Below are 6,555 nucleotides of genomic sequence, written 5' to 3' on the forward strand. Positions count from 1 at the left end.
CTCCTTCTTTTGTCCTACATATCATATCAGCTGGTTAACCAGTTTGGAATCTACTAGCACATCCATTTCATCATTCTTGACTTCAGATTTTCCTTAGAACCTTAACATCTTACTAGTTCTTCTTTGAAGTCACTCTCTTACTGAGTTCCTCATTAATTAATTAGTTGAACAGAATCTCAGGTTTTAATTTTGTATTTGCATGAGTCATGTTTTTAACTTTGTAAATTACACTTTAGCACAAAACATGTTCTATATTCTATATTAGATTGAGTTATTTTTATGGGCTTTTTGGGCTTTTAAACAAATTTTTTTGAAAAGTAGGACAAAAGCATCACTGAGCTTTCTGTCTGTTTGTTTGTTGTTGTTGCTGGAGATGGACCCCAAGGGCACTTTACCATTGCCATTGGGTACTTCTTACCCAATGGTAAGTTCATTGAATCACAAGATGAAAGATTATCTCCTGATAAGTATTTGTCAAAAACATTAAAGCAATATTGAATGAGTGTAAACTTGGAGCAGTGAGATTATTGCTGAGAAAAATTGTTCTCTTTTTGGGAGACAGTGGCCAATACACCATCTTTTAAAAGAGAATCTGTAGCGAGTTCTTTCCTCCACAACATCTGGATTTTAAAGCTTCATTAGAGAATTTCAGGTTTTGGTTTCAAGATGGCATCTTCAGTTCTGAAAGTTCTTTCTCCTTCCTTCCCTGATCCTGGTAAAATGGGGAAAGATACACTGTGTACATACAGTGTTTGTTGTTTGTCTCAGCTTCCTGTCTCAGAACTCCTAACACCCTGGGAGTTTCCTTAGTGTAGGAGTATCTTCTGTTAATCATAATGACTCCTTTTTATAACACCTGAGTTTATGCTAATAAGATTGAAACAGTTGGGGACCCTCATGAAAAATAGGACCCCTTAAATTTAAAGGAATAAAATCTCTCACCAAGGTGGGGGGGCCAGTGAAAAAGCCAGACTAGTTCTTTATCTTATGAAAATGAGGAGTTTAAAAGTGGACCAGTTTTCAAGGCTATGGAGTTAAGATAACGCTGCTTGAGCCTTCAGCTCAGCCTCCTGAGATGATGTGCTCAGAAGAAATGCCAAGAACTAGAGCCAGACAAGACAAGGTCACTGAAATCAAAGCCACTGAGACAGGGTAAACATTTGCCCTGTTCTGGAAATAATATTAGGAACTCTTCCAGATGATAAGAAGCAAATTCCAAATGATACAGGGCAGAAATGTGCATAGAATAGTCACTGAAGCAACCTATAAAGTCTACTTTAATAACATTGTATAAAACAATCCCAGTGGGGCTGAGGTCATAGTGCAGTGGTAGAGCACTTGCTCAGCATATGTAAGATACTGGGTTCAAGTCTCAGCACCACTTATAAATAAATAAAGATTCAGTGACAACTTTAAAAAAAATTGAAAATGAATAACTACAATGAAAAAAAAATCCCAGTGATTCCAGAGGAGGGTCGAAAGTTTGAGGGCAGCGTCAGCAACATAAGCAATCTAACGAGACCCTGTCTCAAAATATAAAATAAAGGGAGTTTGGGTTGTGGTTCAGTGGTAGAGTGCTCATCTAGCATGCACGAGGCACTGGGTTCAATCCTCAGCACCACATAAATATAAAATAAAGATATTGTGTCCACCTAAAACTTAAAAGTAAATTATATATATATATATAAATTTTTATAAAAATCATATATATAAAAGAGTTGGGGATGTGGATCAGTGGTTTAACACCCTGGGTTCAATCCCCAGGGAAGGAAGGAAAGGAGGGAAGGGGAAGGAAGGAGAAAGGAAAATTCAGTCTAGCTCCTGTCCTTTGTGTACCCTTATCTGATTCTTTTAATAGTGTAAAAACCCATTGAGCAGGTGACAGATGACTTACTTGGGGTCTCTAGAAAGCTCAAAGATGGGGCTCATCACCAGAAAGACCAAGTGATTAAAGGGTTTGAATGTTCAGCCCTCCCCTCCAACCTTCAGGAATGAGAGGCTGAAGGTTAAGCTCCATAAAACTTTTTTCCCCCCTTGGTACTGGGGATTGAACCCAGGGGTACTTTGCCACTGAGCTACACTCTTGGCCCTTTTTATTTTTTTAAATAAAAAAAAAATAAAAGTTGCACAGGCTGGTGGGAACTTGCAAACCTTCTGCCTCAGGCTGCCTAAGATTACAGAGTGTATCACTATGCCCGGCTCTAAACTCCACAAAAAATCTTGAACAAGGAGATTTGGTAGGCTGGGTATAGTGGCCCACACCTATAATCCCCGCACCTTGAGAGGCTGAGGCAAGAGGATTGCAAGTTCAAAGCCAGCCTCAGCAATTTAACAAGACCCCAGCCCAAAATTTAAAATATATATATATATGGACTGAGGATGTGGCTCGGTGGTTAAGCATCTCTGGTTTCAATCTCTGGTACAAAAAAAAAATTAAAAAGGAGAGAAAATTTTGGTAAATGTAGGATAGATGGCTAAACTAGTGGAGGGGCTGGGGAGATGGTATGCCCAGAGAGAACAGGGAAGCTCTGCTCCCCTCCCATACCTTCTCCTGTGCGTCTCTTCATCTGACCATTCATCTGTATTCTTCACAATATCTTTTATAACAAACAGAAGTGTTTTCTGGGTTCTGTAAACCATCCTACCTACCAAGTCAATGACCCCATAATGGGAACATGGGAAACCAATTTGTAGCTGCCAGGCAGAAGTACAGGTCACAGCCTGGGGCTTGAAATTGTCATCTGAATTGGGGGACACAGGCTAGTGGGCAGTCTGTCTCCAGTAGCTAGTGTCACAATTGAATTCAATAATAGGACACCTAACTGGGGTCTGCTGGAGAACAAGGTTTGGGTTTTAGAAGCCTCTGAACCAGCCCAGTCCTACGTAGGACACTGCAGCCTAATTTAGATGTAAATAACTGAAAACCTCATTGAGGAATTTGCTTTTGTGACACATAATTGAGTCTCAGCTGATCACAGCTGAGTGTCAGTCATTTGGAGGTGGCCAACTGTTCAAGCCACGCTCACACAGGCAACCACCAACCTGGAAGCAATCCAGCTGTCCCTGCGCCTCACTTCCCTTTTCCTTCCTATAAATGTTACCCAGCCCTGGCTGCCTGGAGCGCTCGGTCTCTTCTGGTTCAGAGGGCTGCCCAATTCTTAGTTCTTTGCTCAATTAAACTTAATTGGTCTAAAATTCTTCTTTTAATAGTATGTGAACTATTAAAAGTAGACGTGGCTTGCACGCATCTGGGCACACAAATATTCTGTGTCGAGTGTGAGGAAATAGAGTTTTGTTTTATTTTCGGACACACACACACACACATACACACATACAAATTTTTTTAAATGCAACAGTGTTTTTTAAAAGGAAACATGCTATCAATCACCAGAAATCTTTGAAGAATACATTGAATTAGCTTGTCTCATGTCCTTCACAAAAATGATCTATAGTGGGGGGAGTTAGGGTTAAAAAACAAATAGTGTAACTTAAAATATATACATATGCACACTTCCAATTTGTTATTTGTATATATTAATGTAATGAGCATATTTTATTATAATATTTAAAATTTTTTTATTTGGTATCAGGGATTGAATTTAACCACTCAGCTACATCCTTGCTTCGGCCTTGTTAACTTGCTGAAGCTGGCTTTGAACTTGCAATCGATCCTCCTGCCTCAGCCTCCCAACCACTGGGATTACAGGTGTGCACCACCATGCCCGGTTTAAATTTTAATTCAGAAGCACCATGTAAGAATTGTTGAAGAAAATTCAAAGTACACTGCTTATTAATTCAAACATTTTATTTTGCTCCTATCTACACATTGTTTACTAAAATCAGTCCTTTCTTCAGCCACACAAATATCAGTTTCCTGGCCTCACAAGAAAAACTATTAACTTTCACATCGTTAAAAAATCATTTTTGCCAGGTGTGGTGGTGCACGCCTATAATCCTAGTGACTTGGGAGGTTGAGTCAGGGAGATCATAAGTTCAAGGCTAGCCCTAGCAACTTAGTAAGGCCCTAAACAATATAGTGAAACTCTCTCTCAAAATATAAAAATAAAAGAGCTAGGGATGTGGCTCAGTTGTTAAGTGGCCCTGGGTTCAATCCCTAGTACCCAAAAAAATAATTTTCAACTTCATTTTTAAAAAAGCTTTCTTATACTAATTTACTCATCAGATAACCTTCATATGGTTAGATAAAATACTTAAATCCCACCTAAAATATTGAAATTACTGAATATCTGAAGCAATCTTAAAGATCTAGAACAGGTACTTGTTGTCAGGAGAATCTCCCAAAGAGACTCCTTTCAGATCTCTTGGAGGCCCCGGAAGGAAGCTTCTGACAGTTGTAGAATTGGCAGTGTATTTCAAACTCTGTCCTCGAAGGTTCAGAAATATTGAGGGTTAGTTTAATGCATCTTGCTATGCCATCAAAGCATTCTTTCACAACAAAGATACCGGTACATCTATGTTCATAATAGCGTCATCCACAATAGGCAATATATAGAAGTAAACCTAGGTCCATTGACAGATGAACAGATAAGCAAATGTGGTTTTTACCTACAATGGGATATTATTCAGCCTTAAGAGGGAAGGAAATTCTGACTCATGCTACAACATGGAGGCACCTTGCAGACATTTTGCTAAATTAAGGAGTACAATCACAAAAGGAAAAAACTGTATGATCCCATAAATATGAGATATTTAGAGTAGTGAAATTCATAAAGACAGAAAGTAGAATGCTGGTTGCCAGGGAGTCAAAGGCAGAAGAGGAACTCTGCTCTAATGGGTGTAGAGTTTTAGTTCTGCAAGGTGAAATGTTCTGTGGATGGTTGGTAGGAATGGTCACACTACAATGTGAATGTATCTGATATAGAAATGTATATTTAAAAATGGTTAAAATAGCTGGGTCTGGTGTTGCACACCTGTAATCCCAGCGGCTCGGGAGGCTGTGGCAAGAGGATTGCAAATTCAAAGCCAGGCTCAATAACTTAGCAAAGCACTTAGCAACTCAGTGAGACCCTGTTTCTAAATAAAATATTAAAAAAGGGCTGGGGCCGGACACAGTGGCGCTTGCCTGTAATCCCAGCAGCTTGGGAGGCTGAGACAAGAAAATCTTGAGTTTAAAGCCAGCCTCAGCAATAGCAAGGTGCTAAGCAACTCAGTGAGACCCTGTCTCTAAATAAAATACAAAAAAGGGCTGGGGAGTGTCTCAGTGGTTGAGCACCCCTTGGTTCAATCCTCAATACCAAAAAAAAAAAAAAAAAAAGTTAAAATAGTAAAAAAAAAAAAAGAAAAGAAAAAGAAATCTACATACTAATTTTTTTTTAATCATTTGATCAGCAGGCACTAATATGTAGAACTTTCCAAATCAGTTCTGGATCCTGACAAATCAATATGGGATCAGATTCACAGGACCCCATAAAAAAGATAAAAGTGGATGGGATTCCAGAAGAACCCTGAGTTAGGCTGTGGGAGCCAGCAGCATGGGAAGGAGCAGGCAGGCAAACAGAAGAACTTCCTTCTGAACACTGGTCCACTCTCTCCATAGCTTCCCCCACAGCGTCTGCATCCAACATAAAATCTAGAGTTTTCCTGGTGCATTCCAATGAGGCCAAAGGAGAAGGAGGTAGGGAGTCTGTGTACCAAATACCCTGGGTTCCTTTTGGAGAAGTCCATTGCTTTGTTACCCACTCCTGACTAGAAACGATGCCCTGCCTTTTCCAGAGACTGGTTTGAGAAGCTGTTCAACCCCAGGGCTGCAAAGGCCCCCAGTGCACTGTGTTCTGATCCCAGTGAAAGAGCTTGGAGGGCTCAATGGAGAGGGTGTGGACATTTTATTACTCCTGCCCTTTGCAGCTTTGGCCAGCCAGGATACAATGCAGGGCTGTACTACATCCACAAGCAGGGGTAATATGTAGGATAAGTTGTGTGCCCACTACACAGGTGATTTATCCAGATGTTTATGAGTACATTCTTTTACTTTACAACCAAGGTCACCCTGCTTTGATCCTCCCCTAAAGATTGGAGACAAGGGAGGTTCCTAGTTCCCCCCTCGTGATCACATTCTTTAGAGTCCCTCTTATCTGACCGCCAGGAACCACAAGCTTTCCTAGGCACTGACCAGTGTTTACCCCCACAGCAGGCGGGTGGCAGGCTTGTAAATCATGCATAGTTTATACATGGGTGTTGGGGAGTGGCGAGACTATCTCACTACAATGAGCTTGGTGTTTCTGATGTTCCACTCCTTGCTTGAAGTTGGTGCTAACAGGAATGGTTCACATGTTTGAAGCTTTTGAATTATATTGGCTGAAACCTTGTGTTTTTGAAACATGAAAGAAACAGTCCCTCTGTAACGGCCCACCCCACCCCACCCCACATACATCTATCCCTAGAAGAAAACATCTGAGGAAAGCAAGAGGGTCATGTCACCCCCTCCCAGAATAAAGTCAGATTTGTAAAGGTTGACCACAGGGACCTTTCCCCCTGGGGAAATACCCCTGCTGCTGCCTCTCTGTTACAAAGGTAGACATCTCATTCCTGGGACCT

Source organism: Ictidomys tridecemlineatus, chromosome 4, assembly GCF_052094955.1.
Source record: "Ictidomys tridecemlineatus isolate mIctTri1 chromosome 4, mIctTri1.hap1, whole genome shotgun sequence".
Classification (NCBI taxonomy): domain Eukaryota; kingdom Metazoa; phylum Chordata; class Mammalia; order Rodentia; family Sciuridae; genus Ictidomys; species Ictidomys tridecemlineatus.